The sequence below is a fragment of the Mus musculus genome, chromosome 14, assembly GCF_000001635.26.
Source record: "Mus musculus strain C57BL/6J chromosome 14, GRCm38.p6 C57BL/6J".
NCBI lineage: Eukaryota > Metazoa > Chordata > Mammalia > Rodentia > Muridae > Mus > Mus musculus.
The window spans coordinates 3302693-3329469 of record NC_000080.6 but is presented as its reverse complement, the minus strand read 5'-3'; the positions used below and the strand labels follow the sequence as shown (position 1 = coordinate 3329469).

Sequence of the window (26777 nt, the reverse complement as noted above, 5' to 3'; positions counted from 1 at the left end):
TGTGTGTCTGTGTGTGTCTGTGTGTGTGTCTGAGAATGTGCTTTTCAATTTCTTTCACCAAAGGCCTCTGAGTCTTGTATTTTTATTTCCTCCTATGCCTACATCAAAATTTCAATGTCTACAGAATTCTACATGGAAAGTGATTAACACCAACCCTTCATAACAACCTTTTGGCACCTCGGGCCAGGATTGAGATGTCTACTCTCAGTCCACTATGTTTCTGTCCATCAAGTTTTAATATTTTCATTTTGTGTTTGGACTAATGGTTTGAATCTAAGTGGATTTTAGTTTTAGGATTGTTTGTTTCTTCTTATGAAATTGATATTCATTTTACCCTGAAATATAAATCCTTCTCTAAATCTGAAAATGTTTTTTGGGTTTGGGGGGTGGATTTTTAATTAATCATTTTATTTGTTTACATTTCAAATGATATCCCCCTTTAACTGTCCACAACCACCCCCACCCAACCCTCTTTCTCCTGCCTCCTCTTTGCCTATATGAGGGTGATCCCCAATCCCCCACCTACTCCCACCCTTCCTTTAGCATCCCCCTACACTGGGTCATCAAACCTGCACAGGACCAAGGGCCTCTCCTCCCACTAATGCCGAACAAGGTCATCCTCTGCTACATATGTATCTGGAGCCATGGATCCCTCCTTGTATACTCTTTGGTTGATGGTTTAGTCTCTTGGAGCATGGGGTGGTCCAGTTAGTTGATATTGCTCTTCCTATGGGGATGCAACCCCCTTCAGCTCCTTCAGTCCTTCCCCTAGCTCTTTCACTGGTATCCTCATGCTCAGTTAGATGGTTGCCTATGAGTATCTGCATCTGTATTGGTCAGGGGACACTCATACCAGATTCCTGTCAGCAAGTGCTTCTTGGCATCAACAATAGTGTCTGGGTTTGGTGTCTCCAGATAACTAATATCAACAATCGGCAAATGGGACCTCAAAAAATTGCAAACATTTTGTATGGCAAAGAACCCTGTCAATGAAACAAAATGGCAACCAACAGATTGGGAAAAGATCTTTACCAATCCTATATACTATCAAAGGCTAATATCCAGTCTATACAAAGAACTCAAGAAGAACTCCAGAGAACCAAATAACCCTATTAAAATGGGGAACAGAGCTAAACAGAGATTGTCAACTGAGGAATACTGAATGACCATGAAGCACCTAAAGAAATGTTCAACATCCCTAGTCACCAGGGAAATGCAAACCAAACAACCCTGAGATTCTACCTCACACCAGTCAGAATGGCTAAGATCAAAAATTCAGGTGACAGCAGATGCTGGCGAAGATACGGAGAAAGAGGAACACTCCTCCATTGCTGGTGGGACTGAAAGCTGGTCAAACCACTTCTGAAATCAATCTGGCGATTCCTCAGAAATTTGTAAATAGATCTACCTGAAGACCCAGCTATACCACTAATTGACATGTACCCAAAACATACGCCAACATATAACCAGGACACATGCTCCACTATGTTTATAGCAGCCTTATTTATAATAGCCAGAAGCTGGAAACAACCCAGATGTCCCTCAAGAGAAGACTGAAAATGTTTTAAATTCAACTGTTACTTATCTTCATTCCTGTTCCATGCAATTTTCTCTATTTTGAGTTTCTATAACTAGATTTGACACAGAGATTTTATACTATCCTCCAAATCTCGATCTTTCTTTCACCGTTCTCCTCTTTGGTGGTGGTGGTGTTGTTGTTGCTGGTGATGGTGATGGTGACGATGATTTGTTTTGTTTTGTTTTGTTTGTGTCTGTGTGTGTTTTGCTAGTCTTGGATACTTTTCTCTGAAATATTATCCAATTCCCTAATTTTGTTTGCAACAATGTTCAGTTGCCAGTGCTGATTTCTTGTCCTTTTGAGGTAAGGTTTTGCTATGTAGTTCTGGTGATTGGCCTACCAGTCTCTACAGAGATGGGACTGGCTTCAAACTTGTAGTAATCTTCCTGTCTCTGTTTAGCCTGCTTCTTAATTTCTTAATATGACCACTGTCTTCTCATTTGTTAATCTCCTTACAACTTTCATCTCATTCTTTTACAAAGCTGTTAGGTCTTTTTTAATATACTTTGTTTTTTATTTATCTTTTAAACCTGTATGTGGGCATGGGTGGGCGGGCATGTATGTATAACAGGATCTTTCTACATAGCCCTTGCATCAGCAACAGTGTCTGGGTTTGGTGTTATTTCTAGCTCATAACTCAAGGTGTAAATTCTACAAATGACCTTATTTTCCTGTTGTCCACATCTCACCTAATTATTAAGAGAGAAAAAAAAAACTAAATGTCATTTTAAAATGAAAGACAGATTTTTTTAAAGCACAATATAGGGCTGGTGAGATGGCTCAGTGGGTAAAGGCATGGGCCACACAAGCCTAATGATGTCAGTTAAATAGATCACTAAATGCACATAAATGTGGAAAGAGAGAACTAAGGCTACAAAGTTATCCCCTGACCCGCACATGTACAGGATAGCATGTTCTTCTGCACACACACACACATTACTAATAGTAAAAAAAATGTTATTATTAAAAATAAAAAACTGTTAAATATTTTAACTACCTAAAGCCCAATGTGTAAAAAGTGTACATATGATAAAATAAGAATTTTTGAATTGGTAGGTTATGTCTCAACATGGCTACTGGTTATTAATGTGCAACAGGATTCCATAATTGCATGTATTTTTTTCCTTCCTTTTGGCTAAAGTATGGTAAGATCATGTATTTTTTTCTCCGCAAAGTTGTTGTTGCTTGTAAGAGAAGAAAATGATTAATAATTACAAATGATTCATCTAACAAAGAGATCAGTATAGAAAACTATGAAAAAGTATTCCATGACTGCTGGGTGAGGTTGTTAACGATGCAGAAAAAAGAACAAACCAACATGAGGTCTGCTTTCCACAGAGAGAGGATGAAACAATTGAGTCTAAAATAAATATAAATTGTGACAGATTTAGTTGTAGTTCAAGAAATGGCACGTTCAGGGCAGGAGAGTCAGCTATAGGTTAAGAGCATTGGCTGTCTTCCAGGGGACCCAAATTGGGTTCCTAGCACTCACACAATGGCTAACATTCATCTGCAACTCCAATTTCAGAGGATCTGACACCCTCTCCTGGCCTCTACGCATACAGCACATTCATGGTACAAAGACATATACTGTGGGCAAAATGCTCATATACCTAAAATAAACTTGAAAATAAATACGTTTTCTTTTAAAGAAATAGAAAATATGAGGTTCCCTCCAAATGTGCAGGGGAAAAGCCAGGGGCAGCATGGGAAGCTAGTTCTTATGATCCCCCGAGAATACTTCTAGCAGAGCCCCTCTATACAGTTGTAGGACCCAGCCACTTCAGATTCCAGCTTAGAGCTCCAAAGCCAAGACAGGCAGTTGCCAAGAATCAACCCAGGTGCTCTCGGGATCAATAATTCTGTGATTATTCTCTCGGAATCAATTCTGGAGATTAATCACATAAGGAGCCTGAAGGCAGCTGTAGGTGACTCAGTAGCCAGCATGACATCTAGCAGGGAGGCAGGAATCCAGGAGACTAGAGAGGGCCTTTGAAACTTAAGGGCTGGGGAAGGCACTTCAGGAAAGGTCCCCAAGCAGTCCTGGGCTGCATAGTAATGGCAGTGGAAAAGGAAGACACAGCTCAACATTGGCAACTGTCCCTTAGGGGGACTTCTACTCACTGAAAAATGAGACTCTTAACTTACACCACAAAAGAGAAATTCAGTACAAGTCTGTACGAAACATAAATGGAGTTTACTGAGAACAACTGTGTGGGGGTTGGGGGGGTGGTAGTTGTACATATCACGGGGCCGTCTTGGTTACTTTGCTACTGCTATGGAGAGAAAGCATGACCAAGGCAACGTATAGAAGAAGGCGTCTACAGGGGCTCCTGGGTGCAGAGTGCTAGTCCATGACTCTTATGGTGGGGAGCATGGCAGCAGACAGGTATCATACTGGAGTGGTAGCTGAGAGTTTACATCTGATCCACAGGCAGGAGACAGGGAATGCTATGGGCTTTTGAAACTCCTCCATTAGGCTACACCTCTTAATCCTTCCCAAATATATGGGGGCTATTCGCATTCAGACCGCCACAGTGCCCATGGACTGCTCAAGAGAGAAGTTATCAAAGTCACATCTAAGTGTCTTAACAATAAACTCTCTTTCTCTGTCTCTCCCTCTCTCTCTCTCTCTCTCTCTGAGAACACACACACACTGTATTGTTGATCTCACACCTACCCATTTCCCTGTAGCCAGACTACTCCCAAACTTGTTATGAAGCGGAAAACATTGACTTACCTGTCTCCATCCCCCTGAGTTCATGCTAGGGAAGTACTCTACCAACTGAACAAATGCTTATAAAACAAACTTTGGTTTTGTTTTGTTTTGTTTTGTTTTGTTTTGTTTTGTTTTGTTTGGAAATAGCATGATGTAGCTCATGGTGGCCCTGGACTTGTACTTTTCACACCTTTCCTGAGTCTTGGGATATCAGTAATGTTCCATCACGTCTGACTTAAAGAACTTCTCTTTAGTACATGAGGTTACTGTTGTGTCCGGCCAGCAGATGACAACATGGGTTCTAGCCTGGAAAGGCATTTTGGAAACCTGGAAGAGAAGAGGGGCTAGGTGGCAAGATAAAGAAATGTAGCTAAGACAGTCATTCTGATCAAAGCTCAATTTTACTGTTCCACATGCAACTATAAAGCAGGGAAAGGGGGCCCCTATTCCCGGAAATTAATCTTGGGTTCCAATAGCAGAGTGACAATGTGCAGGGCTCCAAACAGCAAAGAAGCAGGTTCCAGCAGTGGGCATGGCAGAATGATTGAGCGAGAAGCTCCACCCCTGAGCAAGCAGGTTTCAGGCTGGGGGAGGGGAGACTACAGGTTACAAAGTGGTATGTCAGGTATGTTGTCTGTGTTTAAAGACAGATAAAAGATGCATAGACCAGAAAAGGTCAAAGGGATTCATAATGTACTTAGGTTACAGTGTCAGCGCCTGTTTGGTGTGCCTGTATACCTGTGTGTGGATGCATGTGTACAAATTTGTGTTCAAATTAGTGCTGAGGCAGGAGGACACCTCATATCCATCCAGAGACTTCACCTGGGGATCCATCCCATAAACAACCACAAAAACCAGACACTACAACAGATGCCAACAAGAGATTGCTGACAGGAGCCTGATATATCTGTCTACTGAGAGGCTCTGCCACTGCCTGACCAATACAGCAGTAGATGTTCACAGCCATCTATTGGTCAAAGCACAGGGTCCCCAGTGAAGGAGCTAGAGAAAGGAACTATGGAGCTGAAGGGTTTGCAGCCCCATAGAAGGAACAACAATATGAACTAACCAGTACCTCCAGAGATCCCTGGGACTAAACCACCAGCCAAAGAAAACACATGGTGAAACTCATGGATCTAGCTAAATATGTAGTAGAGGAAGGCCTGGTTGGTCATCACTGGGAGGAGATCCTTGGTCCTGTGAAGGTTCTGTGCCCCAGTAAAGGGGAATGCCAGGGCTAGGAAGAGGGAGTGGGTAGGTTGGGAAGCAGGGGTTGGGGGTAGGAAAAAGGGGATCTTCAGAGAGGAAACAAGAAAAGGGTTTAACATTTGAAATGTATGTAAAGAAAATATCAAATAAAAAAGCTTTTGTTAGGATTTTATAGGATGATACCTAATTGCAGTCTTCATCGTTTTTGAATGATGTCTTTTGGCAGACACAGGTGAATCATAAAGTAATAAAATGAATGTTGAAGGACCCGTAGAGAAACCTGTCCCCAAACAGATTGTGGAATTTATTATCTCTACTTGCAGTTACCAGTGATTTTATATTTGAAGGAAAGCTGAAGCATACACTGCTGTGTTTTCTGACAGCTTTTTATTCCCTTAGACTATGCTTTTAATTAATGAGAGTTATTACAGAAATACTGATGTATTTGCCATTAATGTGTGCAACATCATCATCCACAGAATTTTCACAGTAGCTAAATATTTGACAACAAGGATGCAGCATGGGTAAGTTTTCCAACATTAAGTTCCTATCCAGAGAGTTGGACACACTCTCCACAATGAATTTATGATGGACTTTGTAGTGCAGTCTGGCTCAGAAGAAACTATGGAGCCCAGGTCCCGTGAAGAATGCAGAGATCCATCTGGGTCTGATATCTGTGGGATTTCATGATCACACCTGAAATAACAAGGTTTTTAAGAGTGAAGAGTTGGAGATCAAGGTGTTAGTCATAAGAATAAATGCAATGTACTCAATTGTAACTAAAAGCTGACAGTCAATATGTACTGTATATAGCCTTATCAAAATATCAAATTAATTACAAGAACAAATAAACAACCAATTAATAACAAAACTTTGAATGAAAACAAGAAAAACCAAATAACTAAACTAATCAAAACTCAAACCAAAATCAAACCAAAAAATTGTGCAAAGCAAAATTCTTAGTCTGCTTATTTTGTAGCACAGACTTATAGCCTGTGGCTGTCCTTGGCAACTAAGTAGAAAAGCAGTTCCTGCAGGTAAAAATCTTTGCAGGAGAAATTTAAGCAACACTCTCCTTTTGGAGTGTGGGTCTGAAGGATATGGCCTCCCAAGTCAAAGCAGAACACAGGTTGTAGACTTGGACCCAAGGTTTTACAATTTTGTTGACTGATCTCCATGTAATTAGTCATGATGACCCATCAGGAAAAGATAAATTTGCACTCAGATTCTTCCTGGATGCCCAGCAGCTCTTAATGTGTCTCAGCATTTCTCTTAATCCCTTTAAATGTGCACTCTTCCTGGGCCAGAGGCTAGATGAAATTAAGGCCTGTTCATACCCAAGAAACCAAAATAAAGGAGGAGCATACAGCCCATTACAGCCATGGTTATTAGGGATGAGAGGCAACAGTGGTGTATTTCCTGTGCACACACAGTGCTCCTCCTCCAGCACTTCTCTTTGAGGGAGATCATGTCGTGGTCTGTGCCATGTTCTGCTTTCTGCTGGACTATTTCAGACTTAGGGAAGGAAGAAACAAAGGCCTGGTAAGCATTTGTCAATTCAGCTGTCCCTCCCAGAACAGCTCTATTCAGCTGGACAAACCAACATGACCTATGAGCTGAGATCATACCGTGCATCCCAAGTGTCATAGAACACCTGAGCTTGGAATTGTTTCTCACCTTTTAAAAACTGCTAGAATCAGTACTGTCAATGACACATTATACTGGAGTTTTAAAAAAACACCACATTTCCCCAGTTGTGCGGGTATATTATATTGAGTAATAACAATTGAACAATGTCTGAATGTGAGTCCAAGAGAGATGTGTGCAACCTAGAAAACCATGTAGATTCCTTATGGGGTGTGAGCATGCCCTGAACTGAAGTGAAGGCTATGATTATTTCTCCAGTGCAGGAACCTCACAAGGTTCCACTTGTCAATCCCTCTATCTCCAAATAACCAGAGACAACATACAACATAAAACCCCATGGGTAATTCATAGGTCCTAGAATCTGTAAGAGTTTGCTAAATAAAAATATTCCCAAGGCCGAGCAATGAACCTTAAAAGTGATGGTCATGAAAAAAACACAACACCCCTGTACATCTATGACTATTGTAGGGCACACTCTCAAACACACCTATTTGTGTTTATGCAATACAAGCATATTGTATTGCAGTGCCCCATTTAGTTTCCGGGTTAATACAAATATAAAAATCTCCCAGGAAACTTTAGAGGCATAAAAAACCAAATCTTGAATGGGAAAGGTACTTAGTGGGCAAAGCATATAGGCAGCACAGTCAGTGATATGCTTTCCACTCATAAACCAGTCTGGGAATCAGGGTTCTTGTCCTATTATCCAATCTGGCTCAGCAAGTTCCCAAGGCTGTGTAGAATAGGTTTGTTTCCCAGCCTATGCTCACATGTTGGTGGTGGACCAGCCTCTTGTTCTTGCTCACTGTTTCAGACTTGTCCCAAAGTAAACAATTTCTTTCAATAGGATCTCCATTTTCCATCACCTAACTGACTTGGTGTCCAAAGGTATGAGCCCAGAGTAATAGGAACTGTCTATAACAGGATCCAAAGGAACCATTTTCTCCCCAGAATGTGATTGTGTCAGGGCTATTTTGAGTAAGAAAAGGCTGACTAGTTGAAGGACAAAAGCTTGCATGGATTATCTCACACTGAGTTCATGGAAGGGCTGCACCACACAGTACCGTTTCATTCTTCAGCAAATGGACATCAGGATAACTTCTCCTTCAGGGCTGCTCTGAGGACCACTACAGCCCTGAATACCCTAGAATCTGTGGATACCTCCTACTTGTTCTGGAAGAACTGGGTCAATGAGGACTTCTTTTCTACTTTCAGAACATGGCTTCTAACAGACATAACCAATTTTATACTACCAGAACCGTCTGAAGGTCCTCATTTCTCCCAACCCCAACTGAGGCTGATTTTAACTCTGAGAAAATGATGTTGAAGAACAGTCCTGCTGAATGCTACACAGATAAGATAGTGTGAGTACTTTAGATTATCAAGACCCTCAATGGGCTCCTGAAGCAGGCCTGGTTTGCTCCACAGCTATGGGAATTCTGCTGGATGCAAGTTCAGCTCCAAGCAACTCAATCTCTCAATGAGTAAAATCCAAGACAAACTACAAGGCAAAGCTTTACTGAGCAGAGGTAGCAGGAAATGTAATGGTGGCAGGCAATGAGGAAAACAACCTGGAATGCTTAGAAGACACAGTGAGCCACCTGACCTCCCAGTGGTCCTTCACAATTCACCAAGAGCAGAAAAAGGTCATAAACACAACGATTTTATACAGCAATGTCCTCCTTACCTCCATATACCATATCCCTTACATTTGCTCTAAAGATTTCAATGAGAATCAATAGTTTTGTCTCTAGTCAGTTAAAAATCTGACCCTACAAGAATTCTTGTGTCCTTTTATTCTTGGGTGTTAGGTGAGCATGAAGAATAATTGAAGTGCTGTATTTGATATTTCATAGGTGCAAACTCAAACCTCAGAGTGTATTTCTCATTAAATTTGACCTCTAGAGACACACACAGGTGCATTCATGCACAATTACTCACACACACACACACACACACACACACACACACACACACACACACACACATTTGTATATACAAGCACCCATATCACAAACACAAAATTACCTAGTATTACACTAATACACAACTTTAGTATAAACAAGCTCAGCCAAACGTGGTCCAAACACACACAGACAAACACACACACCACACACAAGGAACAAAAACATACACACCACACAATACACACATAGAGATACACAAACACAAATCAATGAAAATATTACTGTCGCCCAGCACATTTCCTGTTGCATGAGCAGCTACTGGGACCTCTGATGTGTATGAGTATAAGGTTCTTAGACTCAGGCAGTCTTTGTGGCCTCATCTGTAATTAACTCCTCTTCAAAATTTTTTTTATGCAGATGCTTTCTGATCCTACCAGGAAGTTACAAGCTCTGCACAGTTAACCTGGACAACACAATACCAAATTCCCAAGAAATAGATTCCTAAGAAAAGCCTCCAGCAAGCCCCATGTTGACTCTCTCAGTAGCCTTCCCTACAACTACACTGGTTCCTTGGTAGCATCAGAGGAAGACAGTGACTTTTGGTCACTACCCAGGAACTTTTCAACCTATTACAGTTCATGTGATATTAAATCTTCCTCAATATCAGTAGGAAGAAAGCTGGTGAAATAACGTGCTGTGACATTTATGAAATGCAGCACTGTGCCAACTATGAAGAGGAATCTATCCTGAAACAAAGCCATGCCCACAATATAGTTACAAAAACCATGTTAGCAGAGGGATGCACGGTAGGATTCTATGCATGTTCATGGTGGAGCCAATAAGACAAACCCAAATCTCCCAGGGAGATAAATCTATGCAGGGAAAGTGAAGGAATCTAACACTTATTTTTAAAATAGCTGTGTTTATCAATTTGTTGAAATAAATGAAAGAGGGGGTGCTACCTGATAGTGAACAGGAGATGCAAAGACTACTGGACAGAACAAAACAGGAAATGTCACTTTTATTGAGAGACCAATGCTCAAAGAAGTAATATAGAGAATAACTGCACAACTCAGATGTCACTGAATGGCCTCCCAACATACTGAGAGAGACACAGGTCACGAAAACAATGCATACACAAAAAGAAACACACAGACACACTGTCACAGACACAGACACACACAGAAGCACACACAGACTGATTCACATAAAATCATAACTGAGCACAAAATAATGAGGTATCTGTTATGGTTCAGGACCAAGATAATTCAGACTATGCACAGGAGATGTTTCAAGGGAGACCCAACGACTCTGTGATTACTTTAGAGGGATAGAAAGCCCTGGAGAAGCCAGGTCATAGTGGCACACTACTTTAATCCCAGCACTTGGGAAGCAGAGGCAGGCAGATTTCTGAATTCAAGGACAGCCTGGTCTACAGAGTGAGTTCCAGGACAGCAGGTGCTGCACAGAGAATCCCTGTCACAGGGGACAGAAAAAAAAAAAAAAACATCTAACAAAAATCACTAGAGAACACTCTTCTTGGTCAGAATTGGGGGCATATATTAAGAAATTTTTTCATGAAGCCTCAGAAATCTCACACCAAACCTGAGCCTGTGAGAAGCCTCTCTGTCATCTCTGGTCATCCAGACAACTCCAGACTCTCAGGCCCAGGAATGACCACTCCAACAGCACTCAAAGAAAATGGGACTGACAATATGCTACTCAGGACCTCTCAGTGTGAACCAAGATATATGAAGCCTGCAGAGACCATTTTGAGATAGAGGGGAAAGGGGGGAATAGAGAAGCCACCAAAAGACAGCAATGAAATCCACTTATTTGTCAATTACACAAGGCTGTCATCCCTGCAAACTATTTCCTACCTAGAATCTCACAAGATCCCTGTAAAGCAAATGAGCTACAGGCCTTTACTTCTTCCTTCAAAGCTCTTGCTATTCTCAACAAGGGCTCCAACACAGCATCCTTCAAACTTAAGGCATGTAGTGTTGTGATGTGTAAACAACCTATCACCCTTATTGATTCTAGCAGAGCAGGAACATTTGCATGCCAAACATGCAGTTTCTTGAACCAAGCTACCTCCACAGAGAGCCCTGTAGATGATCACATAAACAAACACTTGGAGGAGACATAGGTGAGTGCCTGGAGAAGTTGGTGGACTGTTGCATTGGATTGTCTATGTTTATGTTTAGACATGAGGGCAATCTGCCTCTGATACACATCATCCTACCTGCTGCTCCTTGGCACTTGAGGCACAGATGTTCTTGCTGGCCTCCTCACAGAACCTCTTTTCTTCCCCACGGGACACTTGCATTCCAGCCTACTCCAACAGCACCTTTCTGTTCTCATTCGGTAATATCCTCACTTTTTCCTTTAGTTGAGTGCACTCACGGAGGTGGTGTTTCTGCTTGATGCTGATCCACAAAAAAAAAAAATTGGTGATTCCCAGCCAGATTCCATTGGCTTGCCACTACTACAAGTCCCATGGTCCCACAAGGGCCCTGAACCCCAGACTGTCCCAGAAGAGTCTACAGTATACATAGCAGCAGCAAACAGAGGCAGGTCAAATCAAGATACCGCCCATGTTCCACAGGACTCAACAAACTTCTGAAAGCCCTGACACCAAGAGTGCACCCTATACATCACAGAAGAGGAAATGTTCTTCATGGTTGATTATAGGTCTGTGGTACCATAAAACCTTCAGCAGGGAGAGGGCTTATCTCCTCTGAGAGAGTTGAGCTGACCCAACAAGTGTACACTCTTTCCATTTTTGTCTGGAATCCTAGATCTTTTAATCTGTGGTCAGAACCCTAGAGGTTCAGGGTTCCTGGATATTCCCAGCGTGGTGGAAAAGTTTTTATGTAGAGGTCCTTGAATTTGGAAGAATAAAGATTGGAGGGTCTTGGACACTTTTCACACTTAGGACAACTGAGTCCAAGAGGTACAAATCCAAGACCCTTGCCTCAGGGCAGGGTTCCTAAATAAAAAAAAGATAACATAGAACCAGAGCCCTTGCGTTTTTTCAAAGTCCTAAAAGGACAGAAGCATTTCCTACCTAGTTCTGGGGGTCTCAGTTGTGTCACTGACTCACCTGTAGGAATAGTTATCTTTTAACAGTTCCTCGGAGAACTTCATGGAAGCAATTATGGACTGGGTCATTTTATCCATATCCAACATTGTCTTCTCATGTTGTGATTTAATGATGTTGAATTCAGTGTTCATCCTGTGTTAGGTCATGGCCCAAGAAGCAAATAATCTGCTGAATTGAGGATTCAATAATCATGTGCAAACAGGCTGTATCATGGACTACCCAAGCCAATTGCATGCCACATCCTAGTTCCTTAAAACTGGGTCCCCTTGGTGCTAATTAAACTTACTATCCTGGGCAGAGGACAGCAGAGCAAGGAGACCTAATGGAGCTAGCTGACCTTCAAGAGCTTCCTGGGCAAGCCTGAAGGAATAGATTACTTCTATGACAATTTTCCAATACACTGTGCCACAGGCAAGGGTCCTATAGGTATCTGTAATGACTTTCCTCTTATTTTTAAGGCAGGGATTCTCATTCCTTGGTTCCTGTTGTTATGTGAATTCCCAGAGGACACAACTATTATTTACAGGTGAAAGGCTTTATCACACCTCCTCCCCGAGGAGATTCCTGTGTGACAACCAGGAAACACCAGGAGCAAACTTCCCTGGTGATCACTTTGGACCTCTATGGACTCACACCAACAGGACCTGCAAACTGTGCATCACACAAATCCTCAGACCCCATCAAAGGTCCCAGAGCCTCAGTCCTGAACAAAACACACACAGCTAAGTTCACACACATAGACACAATTAGAATGCCAATAAATCCAGGGAGGTGCCATCGCTCAGAATATGATGAACAATATCAGAGTAAAGGTGTGATAGCCTGCAGGCATTGCATTCACACACTGAGAGGCAGCAAGTGTGAGCAGGTCCTTCCAGCTGTTGACAGCAACAATCAGATTGCAAGCAACCCAAGGTCAAGTACAAAAGAAGTTGATAATAAACACACAGCACCTTGTTTATCCAACAATTAAACACCTGTCAGTGCAACTTAACTGAATGATGGGAGATGACACACTCCATTCATGGAAGGAAATTGGGTTAACAGATGGCACAATACAGGCAACAGGGTACTGGGCATAATTCCTACCTGTAGTTCAAATTCTCATACATGTAAACGTTCAGGATTCCACACATTTCCTCCATGTCATTGCTGATCTTCCTCATATCCAATTTCAATTCTCTAACTTTATTTATATTTGATATCTGATTAGTGATGTTGGAATTTTGGGTTGAAGTATTTCTAGCAGACCCTGCAGATAGATAAACACAAATGAATTTGCATACTTGATGGCCCAGGAGAGGGGAGACCATTCTGAGTCCCAAGAAGAAGACTGAGGGAGAGAAAAGGTAAAGACAGGGTGAATCCATAAAAGAGCAGAAAAGCTATCTTCCAGCTGGTTTGCTAAGCTATGTCCTCTTCCTAATCACCACTGTCAGACATATGCCACACTCCCTATTACAGGACCCCTTGCCCTGAAATCTATAATTTGCCTCAGACAAAAAGATATGGGGAACATTGTCAGGTCATATCAGATGTGTTTCAGGGAAATCCTGAAGTTCATAGTGCTTAGCACTATCAAGCTCTAATTAATCGAGTGTCTTCAAATCCAAAGTGTCTGAGTCCTCACCACATGACATGACCAGGGAAGCATCCTTCTCTGTTCTTTTCATCAGAGACTCAAGTTACCTACAGTAATCTGGAAGATGAAGTGTTTCAACTCCCTTCCATGAAAGGAATAAAACACTGATATTCCCATAGTGCCCACTCCTGGCATTCTTTGCCACTCAAATTGAAATTAAATAGCTCCCAGAAAAGTAGCTGCAGGTTTGTCAATTCCTGGCTCTGTCAAACTAATCATCAGAAATTCTTGACTCTTTGACATTGGCAAAGTCCAAGGCTTCAGCTTGTAAGACCTACTCCTGGAAGGCCCAGCTCAAGCCTACCTCTACCAGGAAGATCCCCAACTCTGCCCAGGACTCACTGTGCCTTCTCCAGAATGACTTCCTTCTTCCTTTTTCATGAGAAAGGATTCCCTCCTCCTTCTTTGTTGGTCTGGTGTCTCCTTCATCGCCATTCTCTTTCTGACATAGCCTGAGCAGCCAGGAAAACATTCCTGCTGGTGATCCCAGAGCAAACAGAAGAGATGAACCACAGGCAGTTGCTGTCACCACAACACAGGTGACAACACAGAAGATTCTAGTTCTCTCCTAGATACAAGAGATTCTCCAAGGAAGGCATTACTGATGATGTCACTAGCAACTTCCATGATCTACCTGCTAACTAGTTCTCCCCAACTTGGTCCTTTTCTGGGGTGCCTCTCCTGGAGCCTCTCATGGACCCGTGTGATCCCCTTTGGCAACCTCTCCTTCCAAAGCTGGAGAATTCTAACTGCTTCATTAGATGTCATGTGCTTTTGAGGGGGAACGTTGGTTAGGACTCTGACATGCTTAAGAGATTTTGTTAGCCCCAAATCTCTAGGGACTGAGGATGTAGTAGATTTTTCTCAACAATAAATATGCCACCTGAGTCAATTCATATGATATATACTCCAATTTCCCAGGGATTTCCTGTATCACAGAGGCAAATATCTTTCTCCTATACGTTTAATTGTATAAAACCTGGATGATATTTGCTAATGGTGCATTCCTTGATAGTGGTCATTCTTTTCATTCTTTCCATACATAAATACATACATATATATGTATGTATATATATATATATATATATATATATATATATATATATATATACACACACACACACACACACACACACACACACACACACACACACACACACACACACATGTATATATATATATCCATGTGCTTCACAAAATCTCTGGTTTACAATGCTATCTTTTATAAGGAACACTCCCTATTCTTTCAAACATAGGGGATCAACTACAGGGCAAATATAAATGGTAAACTTGCTGTCCTATCTTCAAAACATTATCTTGCACATGGTCCTGTTCTCAAATACAACCAGACAATTTAAGTGGGCATCATAGAGCAAAGGTCATCCTGGACTGTACATTACTACATTGTAGCCTCATAGCCATGACTTCTGCAATATCTGTCTTCCTAAATTGCAAAGTTGTGCAATAAGGATGTTGCGGGTTGTACCATGATGCTGTACTCACAGCAAATATAAGACTCAGGGGGATGGATGATTGCTTTAATGTGTTCTTGGATTCGGTTAGCGAGAATTTTATTGAGTATTTTTGCATCAATATTAGTAAGAGAAATTGGTCTGAAGTTCTCTATCTTTGTTGGATCTTTCTGTGGTTTAGGTATCAGAGTAATTGTGGCTTCATAAAATGAGTTGGGTAGAGTACCTTCTACTTCTATTTTGTGAAATAGTTTGTGCAGAACTGGAATTAGATCTTCTTTGAAGGTCTGATAGAACTCTGCACTAAACCCGTCTGGTCCTGGGCATTTTTTGGCTGGGAGACTATTAATAACTGCTTATATTTCTTTAGGGGATATGGAACTGTTTAGATCGTTAACTTGATCCTGATTTAACTTTGGTATCTGGTATCTGTCCAGAAATTTGTCCATTTCGTCCAGGTTTTCCAGTTTTGTTGAGTATAGCCTTTTTTAGAAGCATCTGATGGTGTTTTCGATTTCTTCAGGATCTGTAGTTATGTCTCCCTCCTCCATTGCTGGTGGGATTGCAAGCTTGTACAACCACTCTGGAAATCAGTCTGGCGGTTCCTCAGAAAATTGGACATAGTAATACCAGAAGATCCCGTAATACCTCTCCTGGGCATATATCCAGAAGATGTCCCAACTGGTAAGAAGGACACATGTACCACTATGTTCATAGCAGCTTTATTTATAATAGCCAGAAGCTGGAAAGGACCCAGATGCCCCTCAACAGAGGAATGGATACAAAAAATGTGGTACATCTACACAATGGAGTACTACTCAGCTATTAAAAAGAATGAATTTATGAAATTCCTAGGCAAATGGTTGGACCTGGAGGGCATCATCCTGAGTGAGGTAACACAATCACAATAGAACTCAAATAATATGTACTCACTGATAAGTGGATATTAGCCCTGAAACTTAATATATTGAGATATAAGGTACAATTTGCAAAACACATGAAACTGAAGAAGAACGAAGACCAAAGTGTGTACACTTTGCCCCTTCTTAGAATTGATAACAATCACCCATGGAAGGAGTTACAGAGACAAAGTTTGGAGCTGAGACAAAAGGGTGGACCATCAAGAGACTGCCATATCCAGGGATCCATCCCATAATTAGCCTCCAAATGATGACACCATTGCATACACTAGCAAGCATTTAGTGCAAGGACCATGATATAGCCGTCTCTTGTGAGACTAGGCTGGGGCCTAACAAACACAGAAGTGGATGCTCACAGTCAACTATTGGATGGATCACAGGGCCCCCAATGGAGGAGCTAGAGAAAGTACCCAAGGAGCTAAAGGGATCTGCAACCCTATAGGTAGAACAACATTATGAACTAACCAGTACCCCGGAGCTCTTGTCTCTAGCTGCATACGTATCAAAAGATGGCCTAGTCAACCATCACTGGAAAGAGAGGCCCGCTGGACAGGCAAACTCTATATGCCCCAGTACAGGGGAACACCAGGGCCAAAAAATGGGAATGGGTGGGTAGGGGAGGTGGGGGTGTGGGAGGCTTTTGGGATAGCATTGGAAATGTAATTGAGGAAAATATGTAATAAAAAAAATTTAAAAAAAAGACTCAGAGGGTAGGGCTGGGAGTGCAATGACCTGAGTTAAGATGAAACCTCAATTTTAATGTGTCTATAAGTTCAGGATGCTTTCCCTTTGGCATTATCATCTCTGGCTTCTGTGTTCTTATGCTGGCTTTGCTGAACCTGTGCTATAATACCCCCTAACCTCACAGATAAAGAGTGAAAAATCATGTATGTCTTCTTTGGGAAAACATCTGAATTTCACTACCTTCTTGAGCCACACAATATCAATATGCAGAGCTCAAAAATCAGGGGAAGATAGGTGATGGCTTCAAAGATGAGGGCTTTTTCTTCCAATGATGGCACATATTGTTGCAATGTGATTTTTCCTTTTCTCTTTCACTAAGGGTGGCTTGTGTGTTTGCTGGCCTAAAGTATCCTGGATCCAACAACAAGGGGCTTACTCTATACAGGCTCAGTTTTACCAAGAAAAGGATTGTTGCAGAATCATACCATGGCAGTAAGAAGGTTAACTACACTGTCTTAGGTCCAGCTGACCTGGTAGAGAACTGAAGACCTGACCTATCTGGGGAAAGGAAGCAGCATGCAGTGTCACACAGCTCTCTCTGAGGCAACTGCTAGAACTGGAATAGGGATGTTTGTTTGTTTATTATAAATACATACAAACCTTAGCCAGAGTTGGTACATAACTGTAATCCCAGCACTAAGAAGGTTTTTTAAAAATTGTTGTTGTTAATATTCCTGTTGTTTCTATTGGTTTTGTTTTGAACTCTCCCAGCTCTTTGCACTGGAAGCAGAAAATTAAGCCCATGCTCTGTAGAGTCCTATCATTCACGTTAATCAGTGATTTTATTCTTAGCAACCACTCCTCAGCTGATCTCATTACTCACTTTCAAATAAGGAAAACAGTCATACAGACATTAGTTAACTTCTATGGTCTCACGTAACCAACTCATCATGACTGTAGAGTGGCATCCCAATCTTTGGAATACCCAAGCTTCTATTTTTGAGATGACAGGCCTCTGTGGAAGACTCCATTAGCTGACAGAGGACCTGGAATGGCTGCCACCTGAAGGCCAGGGCTGCCCCTCCAGTGTCTCTGAAGCTTGAGGCAGAACAGGAACACTTGGCCACAGCTGGTTCAGGTCTGTGCTTTGGATGAGACCTGAGACCTGGATGAACAGAGGTCTCTAGAATTCTGGTGAAGGTGACCACAAACACTTAGACTTGAGGAGAATAATAGATCTTTGGGATGAACATCTTTCTTTTTTATTTATGTTTGCAACGTGCATACTTTATGTCAATAACAAAGGCACCCTAGTTTACAACATCTAGTCTATCTGGGTGTTAAACTGATTGCCTGTGTATACACTAGAATTACTATAACAATACATTTTGTGCCATTTTGTTAAATAATTAAATATTTTTGTATTAATATCTATTTACTTATTCACTTTACACTCTGCTTACTGCCCCGTGACACCCATAATCTTTCCCCAATATTCCTGGCCCCTTCTTTTCTGAGGGAATATGGGACAGCTATCTCAGGTCATCCCTTCTCCTACCAAAACTAAGTGACCCTGTCCTGGAGAAAGGTGCTGAGGGTGCTGGGAATGAATGACTTCTGCTTGGCTTTCTTCTTGCTCCACTTGGCTGGCTTTGACCAGTTCGTGCAGAACTTTCCTTGAACTTGGTACTTCATCCTGATGGTCCATAAAAAGCACTGGTTTGATTAAGGTTTGAGAGTATATTTCCATCAAACCTACTCCCACTAGTATACTAACAATGACAAAGGAAATTAGATATGAGACATCTATTCCAGGAGTTTCCAATTGTTCTCAGACCAGCAGTAGAAAAGCCGACAAAGCTGACAAAGGTGAGGTCACACAGGGACCTGAGAGCATACTGCTGCTTTCCTAAAGAATGTTCTAGAGGATTAGCATATCTAGACTCCCATAGATTCGTGTGCACTGGACACCAAAGGGCTCAACATACTTTGCTTTTGTCACTCAGCTTCTCCAAGTATTAGAAGTCCCCCAATTTAGAGGGATTTGAAGGTATAAATAAGTCCCAGTGGCTAGAGGTATCTCAAAAAATGTGTAAGAACAGAGAACTGCTTGAGAATCAGAAAGACAAGAGCAAAGTCATAGCCCAATAAGAAAATCTGAGTAACAAGCCATCAAGTGAAAACTGAAAGTAGCAGGCCATGCACCAGTAAGGTTGGTCCTTGTCTCTCAGGTAGATCAATCTGAAAATTTCTGAGGAACTCCATATTGGTTTCCAGAGTTGCCATAGCACTTTGCAGTCCCACCAGAAATGGAAGAATGTTCCTCTTTCTTCAAATTCTCACCAACATATGCTTTCACATGAGTTTTTTTGATCTTAGCATTCTTCACTGGAAAGTATACCGCTGGAAACCAGCCTCAGGGTCATTTTGGTTTTCATTTCTCTGAAGACAAAGGACGTTGCACACTTCTTCAGTGCTTCTCAGCCATTCAAGATGAGTTGTTGTGAATGTTGTGTTTAGTTCTCTACCACATTTTTAGATTGTGTTCTTAGCTCTTATGGTGGTTATCTACTTGAGTTCTTTATATATTTTGGATATTAGTGCTCCACTGGATGGGGGGTTAGTGAACATTTTTCTCCCAATATGTAGTTTGTCAATCTGTCCTACTGGCTATGCCCTTTGTCTTATAGAAGCTTTTCAGTTCCTTGTGGCCCATTTATAAACTTTGATGTTAGAGTCTGAGCTATTGGAGTTCCCGTTTATAACATTTAACCCCATTCCCATAAGTTTGAGGCTCTTTCCTGCTTTCTCTTCAGTTAGATTCAGTGAATCTGGTTTTATGTTGAGATCTTTAATCAACCTGGACTTGAGTATTGTGCCAGGTGACAAATATGCATCTACTTTCTTTTTTCTACATACTTACTCCCAGTTAGACCAGCGACATTTATTTTAGGTGTTTCTTTTTTCTATTGTATATTTTTTAATTTGGCGAAGATCAAGTGTCCATAAGTATAGTTTAATTTCTGGGTCTTCATTTTTTTTTTCTATTTTAAAACACTTTAATCTTACATTTCAAATGTTAGCCATTTTTTCTGGTTACCTGCCTAGAACCCACTTATCTCATGCCCCTTCCACCTGCTTCTATGAGGGTGCTCCTAGAGGATGACTCGTGTGCTACAAAGGGCCTGGCTGGAGAAGTGACCCAAGCCCTTGGAAGAGCCCAGAAGATCGTGAGTTGGATCCCAGACATTGGACGGTTGGAGATTGACTTTTGCTTTTGATTGTGACTGTGCCCTGATATTTTCCTCTTGAAGGAAGAAACTGTTTTAGTGGAGCCCACAGTTGAGACTTTTAATTGTAAAAAGACTTTGAATTTTAAAAGAGATGAATATTTTAAAGAGATTGAAATTTTAAGAATATGTAAAGACTGTGGGACTTTTAAAGATATTTAGAACACAGTGTTCTCTTACTACCCTGACATTCCCCTACACTGGGGCATCAAGCCTTTAAAGGACCAAGGGCCTTTCCTCTCATTGATGTCCAACAAGGACGTCATCTGGCACAATGTGCCTAGAGCCATGGGTCACTCCATGTGTGATTGGTGGTTTAGTCCCTGGGAGTTCTAGGGGATATGGTTGGTTGATATTGTTGTTCTTCCTATGGTTGCAACCCCCTATAGCTCATTCAGTCCTTTCTCCAACTCTTCCACTGGGGACTCTATATTCAATCCAAAGAGTGGCTGCAAAAATGTGCCTTATTATTTGTCACTCTCATGTGGAGCCTCTGAGGAGACACCTATAGCAGGATCCTGTCAGAAAGCACTTATTGTCATCTTCCATATTGTCTGGGTTTGGTGTCTATATGTGGGATGGATCTCCAGGTGGGGAAGGCTCAGGATGGCTTTTGCTTCATTCTCTGCTCTACACCTTGTCTCCACATTTCCTCCTGTGACTATTATGTTCATCCTTCTTTTTTTTTTTTTTTTGACTTTCAATATTGTCTGCTATGTTTATATGCCTGGCTCTTTCTTGTTTTTTAACCTTTTTATCATATGTCCTGGGAGATTCAGACTAATGGAGCCCATATCTGTTCATAAGCCCAGGCATATATAAATGACCTTCCCAGGTGTTCTCCGTTTCCTTGTTAGCATTTCCTTCAAGAATAGGGAGTAAAAGCCAGGGAGTCAAAGCAAAGGCATAGAGAGGGATTGTGAATTGTGATGCTCAGATTTCTAAAGCAGGGAATATACAAAGCCTAAAAGAGAAATAAGGGAAAGCTTATCTATCCTTAGAATGCAGGTGGGGGACACATACAGAAGTAGAGGACAGCAGGGTTTCAGGAAGTATCTTGTTATTACCATATTAGGACTCTTTGGGTATCAAACAGAAACCCAAAGCAAACTAACTTAAGCAGAAAGAGGGGATTATTTATACAAGACACAAGGTATCATAGAATACAGGGGCAGAAATGCAGTTGAAGGGTCAGCAATTAAAGGGATGACTGGAGCCACTGGGAACTGGGAGGCTTCCATGATGAGCCATTGCTTCTCCTGCCATTTGTATTTCCTGGGAAGAGTGAATTTCTCAGCTGATTGGTGCATATGACAGATACCAGATGGCCACCCTCAGCTCCCAAGGTAACAGAAAGACTTGGCCATGTTTTTTCCAGTTTCACCGCCTTAGTCTGACATCTCTGGTTAGGAAGAATAAGACATCTCTAACTTTAATCACCTGTGATCAAAATCAAGCTTCAGCATAAAATCCTGATTTCTAGGAATTAAGAATAAAAAAGTAGCCAGGAACTGTTGTAAGCTAGGGTGATCGTTGAAAGTGGCCACTCTTAATGTTACAATCCGGAATCTAGAGGTAAGAGGGGGAAAAATCCAAGGCCAGGAACATGAAGAAACTGATTGGTACTTAACTGGTTAGACTCATAAATTGACCCCACATAACAATTTCAAGTTTGCTTATTTCTCTCAAATATTTCTAGTATACCTTTTCAATGGATTCCCCTTCTTGCTCTAGTAATGTGTTGTGGAAATTCCTACTTACCTGGTCATTCTGGGCTCCTCACTGGGAACATCCCACTCCATTCCACATCCCTTTTTTGCCTATGAAAATTATATTCATTCATTAAAGGTTAGCTTAACCCTTCATCTGTTTATTAATCTTTTTGTATTCCTACCAAATTTGCTAATTTAACTTTTATTAAATAAACTTTTCCAAACAGACTATATGGTCCTTTAGGTCAAAGACAGTGTTTGTGTCCTTTGTGATTTTTGAAAATTCTAAGTATGAATGTAATTAGTTAAATATAACTGCAGTAATCAGAGAACATTCAAACGCCAGATGAAAAGGAGTAGGAGAGATGGGGTCTAAGTAAAATGGTGTGCTATGGTGTGACAGTAGGAGAGGTGGGTCTAAGTCAGATGGTGTGCTATAGTGTGACAGTAGGAGAGGTGGGCCTAAGTCAAATGGTGTGCTATGGTGTGACAGTAGGAGAAGTGGGCATAAGTAAGATGGTGTGCTATTGTGTGACAGTAGGAGAGGTGGGTCTAAGTCAGATGGTGTGCTATGGTGTGACAGTAGGAGAGGTGGGTCTAAGTCAGATGGTGTGCTATGGTGTGACAGTAGGAGAGGTGGGTCTAAGTCAGATGGTGTGCTATGGTGTGACAGTAGGAGAGGTGGGTCTAAGTCAGATGGTGTGCTATGGTGTGACAGTAGGAGAGGTGGGTCTAAGTCAGATGGTGTGCTATGGTGTGACAGTAGGAGAGGTGGGTCTAAGTCAGATGGTGTGCTATGGTGTGACAGTAGGAGAGGTGGGTCTAAGTCAGATGGTGTGCTATGGTGTGACAGTAGGAGAGGTGGGTCTAAGTCAGATGGTGTGCTATGGTGTGACAGTAGGAGAGGTGGGTCTAAGTCAGATGGTGTGCTATGGTGTGACAGTAGGAGAGGTGGGTCTAAGTCAGATGGTGTGCTATGGTGTGACAGTAGGAGAGGTGGGTCTAAGTCAGATGGTGTGTGATGATGTGACAGTAGAAGAGGTGGGTCTAAGTAAGATGGTGTGTTATGGTGTGACAGTAGGAGAGGTGGGTCCAAGTCAGATGGTGTGCTATGGTGTGACAGTAAGAGAGGTGGGTCTAAGTCAGATGTTGTGGGATGGTGTGATTATAAGTAAACACCATTTGCAGTGTACCTTTTAAAACAATTCGAAAATTATAAAAGACTGGCTGATTTTAATAATTGAAGAATACATTAATTAGGGAGTCAGGTCTGAACATTTCTAATTTCTATCATCTTTCTGATGATAGACCCTTACCACATAGGAAATGAACTTCAGAGAATGCTGTACTGAAAAATGAACTAGTTTAAAACAGGTTTAAGGGGAGCCTGAGCTGCATAGCAAGATCCAGAGGCTGGGGAGGGGAGGCAGGAGACAGAGACAGAGAGACAGAAAGAGAGAAGGATAGACAGAGACAGCGACACACATAGAGAGAGAGACAGAGTCAAAGAGACAGAGAGACATTCAAGAAGTAAACTAGTTAAATATGCATGGTGCTAGGGAATGGACACATAGCCTCGGTTTAGGGCGTTGTAAATATTTTTTCTAGCATTTGAATTTAATAGCTTTAAAGTCCCTTCTTCAAAATGTATGTTCAATTTTATTAGGAAGAATAAGGTAAACTCCTCTTTGTGGGTCAATTGAGAATATTTCCATAGATGATAAAATCAATAAAACATACAACAGCCTTATAGACATTCAAGTATGGCCAGCTTTAATTTATTGTACTTGCTGGAAATGAAGCAAAAGCTTTTCAATTAAATTCTGGTCTGCATTGAGATGAGTGAGAAACTTCTATTTGAGGAAGGCTGATAAAATATTTAAGAACTCAGTAACTATTGGTCCAGCACCACGTATATACTTATCCCTATGCATTTTACATTGCCACTGGGGAAGCACCATACACTAAGCATCTAAATTTGAAAGCCTAAAACATTTACAAATCCAAAACTTGCTAAGCACCAAGACAGTGCCACCAGGAGAAACTTCCACACTTGACCTCAATTGAAGGGTCATAGTAAAAGCATAAGCTCATTAAAAATCCTGTAAATCATTAATTTCAGGCTATATTCATGAGGTGTGAAATATAAATGAATTTTGTGTTTTGACTTGTGTCTTAGCCACACACACACACCATTTTTCATTAAAAAAAGTTTTTAAAGCAAGGTGGTCCAATATTTTGAGATTCTCAATTTGTACCTTTTACAAAAGTTTAGAAGTTTTAAATCCCGAGAAATTAAACTTTTGAAATAGCCCAGTTATCAGTGAAAGCAGAGTCTTCCTTACACACATACACACACACACACACACACACACACACACACACACACACACACACACACACAGGACTGTTAACTAAGCCTGGTGGTGTAAGCTTGTAATATCAACTACACAAAAGACTGAAGCAGCGCTGGGTAACTGCCTTAATGCAGGCAAACCAGCTGAGGACATGACATCATGACTGATAACCTTTAGTGCACAGGCAACTTCACATATGCGGAGGCCATGACAACCTGTCAGGGTGTATTTCTTTGCTTGATGGCTCCTATGGATTCTGAGGCATCAATTTGAAGATGGAGCTCAATTTCAGGATGTAATGAAGATGGAACTGTAGCTCTTCATTCCATGTCAGCTTGACAGGCGGTCTAGCTTCTATCTTCATAGACAGCTGTCTCTTTTGCAACTTCTCAGAGACATCAAGGCATCTGTCTGCTTACAATAGTTTCTCATTATTTCAGAGCCGATGGTTGTAGTCCAGTGGCTGTCTAGAGTCTCCCTCTCCTCACTCCTTGCTTTGAGTTTGGTGAGGTGAGCCGTGACCTGGATTTCAGCAGTTATCAGTCTGGGAAGATCAATGCTACTGTCAGAGTAGAGAATGAGAAAGTTCAGTTACTGTTCTTGCCACACAAGCTTGAAGACCTGGGTTTGAGCCTCACCCCAGATGTGACGGTGTGCACTTGTGATTCTAGCACACAGGAGACAAGCAGATCCTTGGAGCTTACTGGTCAGCCACCCTGGCTAACAGAAGAGCTCCAGACCAATAAGAACCCACTTTACAAACAAAGCAGGGGCTAAGCGATGCCTTGGCCTTAGCACTAAGAATACTTGCTGCTCTTACAAGAGATCAGAGCTCAGTTCCCAGCACCCAGGTCAAGCAACCCACAGCTACCGGTGACTCCAGCTCTGGGAATTTGGCACCTTGTCTTGGTCTCTTTGGGTATCCACACTCATGTGGCACACACACATACACACACACACACACACACATCCATAAATCTAAAACTGTGTTTTTCAAATGATGACATTCTTTCTTCTGTAAAGTTATTTCTGTCCTGGAGACATGTCAGTTGACAAGTCACAAGTACAGTGACAAGAGCTTGGCCTTCCACCTTCAAATGCTTTAATGTCTATTTTCTGCTACTCAGGATATTCTTCTCCATGGATATAGTGTAATGATCAGAGTCAATAGTGGTACACATTTCCATTCTAATAGTGAGACCCCATTTAAATGTGAAAAATGACCCCAATCATAATTTCTTTAGCAAAAGGACCTGATTGAAAATCCTGTCTTGCACTTAGCTGTCCTGTGTGACACAGCTTCTCTCGAGACCTTGACACATTTTTAAGATTGTGGTACCTTTATTTTATGCAAGGTCACTCAGTTTGGGCTCATCTGACATTTCTTTCCTTTCACTATGTGGTCCTTGCGGATCAAACTCAGGGCGTGAGGCATGGCAACAAAGATATTTACCCACTGAACGTTTTGCTGTCCCCCTTATCTGATATTTTGTTCTGATTAAATTCTAGTTAGAAAACCTTGACCACATAGAGTGTTGCTTTGTTGCCCAGCTCCAAGTGGGACTTGATTTTGAGTTGCCACTTACTATTGACATTAACTTTGATTATTGACTAAGGTGACATCCTCACAGTTTCTCCATGAGAAGTAATTCTTTTTCCCTTTGCAGTTCTTCAGTATCTTGAAATTTGGGAAAGGTAGATCAAGATTGTGTGACTCTTTTCTTACTCATAAAACATCCTGGTTTGTTTGTTTGTTCTTAATATATTTAATTATGTTGCTATGGACTCAGGTGTCCCCACTTAATCAATAGTTTATAATCTTGGTTAATTTATTATTTATTTTACATGTACAGGTATTTTGCCTGCATGTCTTTCTGTACACCATGTGTGTGCCTGGCACTCATGGAGGGCAGAGAGGGTACCAGATCCTCTATAAGCAGCACTGTGGGTTCTGGGAATTGAACCCAGGTCTGCAGGAAGAACAGCCATGCTTTTAACCACTCGACCATTTCTCTCTCCAGCTCCTGTCATCTGTTATTTTGATCTTAAATTAGCACAGGCTAAAAGCTGGTTACTCTGTCCTTTGGGTGTGAATCCCTCATTCCTTTGAGCATTTGCCTAGTTTGGAGTAAAAGCAGGCTCTCCTCTTATTTCTTTCTCAGCCCTGAAGTCATCCTTTCCTCCAGGGAGCCCTGGTTCCTTAGAGAATGGTATTTAAGAACCAAGATCTATCTGGCTGTGCAATATGGTCATTGCTCACAGGTCCTCTCCCTGAACAGAGCTAGAAAATGCATGTACATGTTCACATATACACATACAGATATAAATTCACACACATACAGACATAGTTTAAAAAAAAAAAAACAGAGGTGAAGTATATGTGAATATAACCACACATTTATACCCAAACCACCAAGTCCTATTCTATAATGTAGGGTTAGTATCATTTTTTTTCATCTCCACATTTATAACCTCCCCCATCTCCCTTCATCCCTTTCCCCTGCATGGAACTGAGTTTCCACTCCACACCTCC

General features: G+C 41.5%; 1 long non-coding RNA gene across 1 annotated transcript in view; it reads right to left on the bottom strand.

The window, feature by feature from the left end:
- Positions 1-23638: 23638 nt before the first annotated feature.
- 1700110I01Rik (RIKEN cDNA 1700110I01 gene) overlaps positions 23639-26777 on the bottom strand; it is a 43430-nt gene continuing 40291 nt past the window's right edge. The window contains exon 4 of the long non-coding RNA NR_038059.1: positions 23639-24806. This is a non-coding gene — a long non-coding RNA (RIKEN cDNA 1700110I01 gene). The remainder of the gene's footprint in view (positions 24807-26777) is intronic.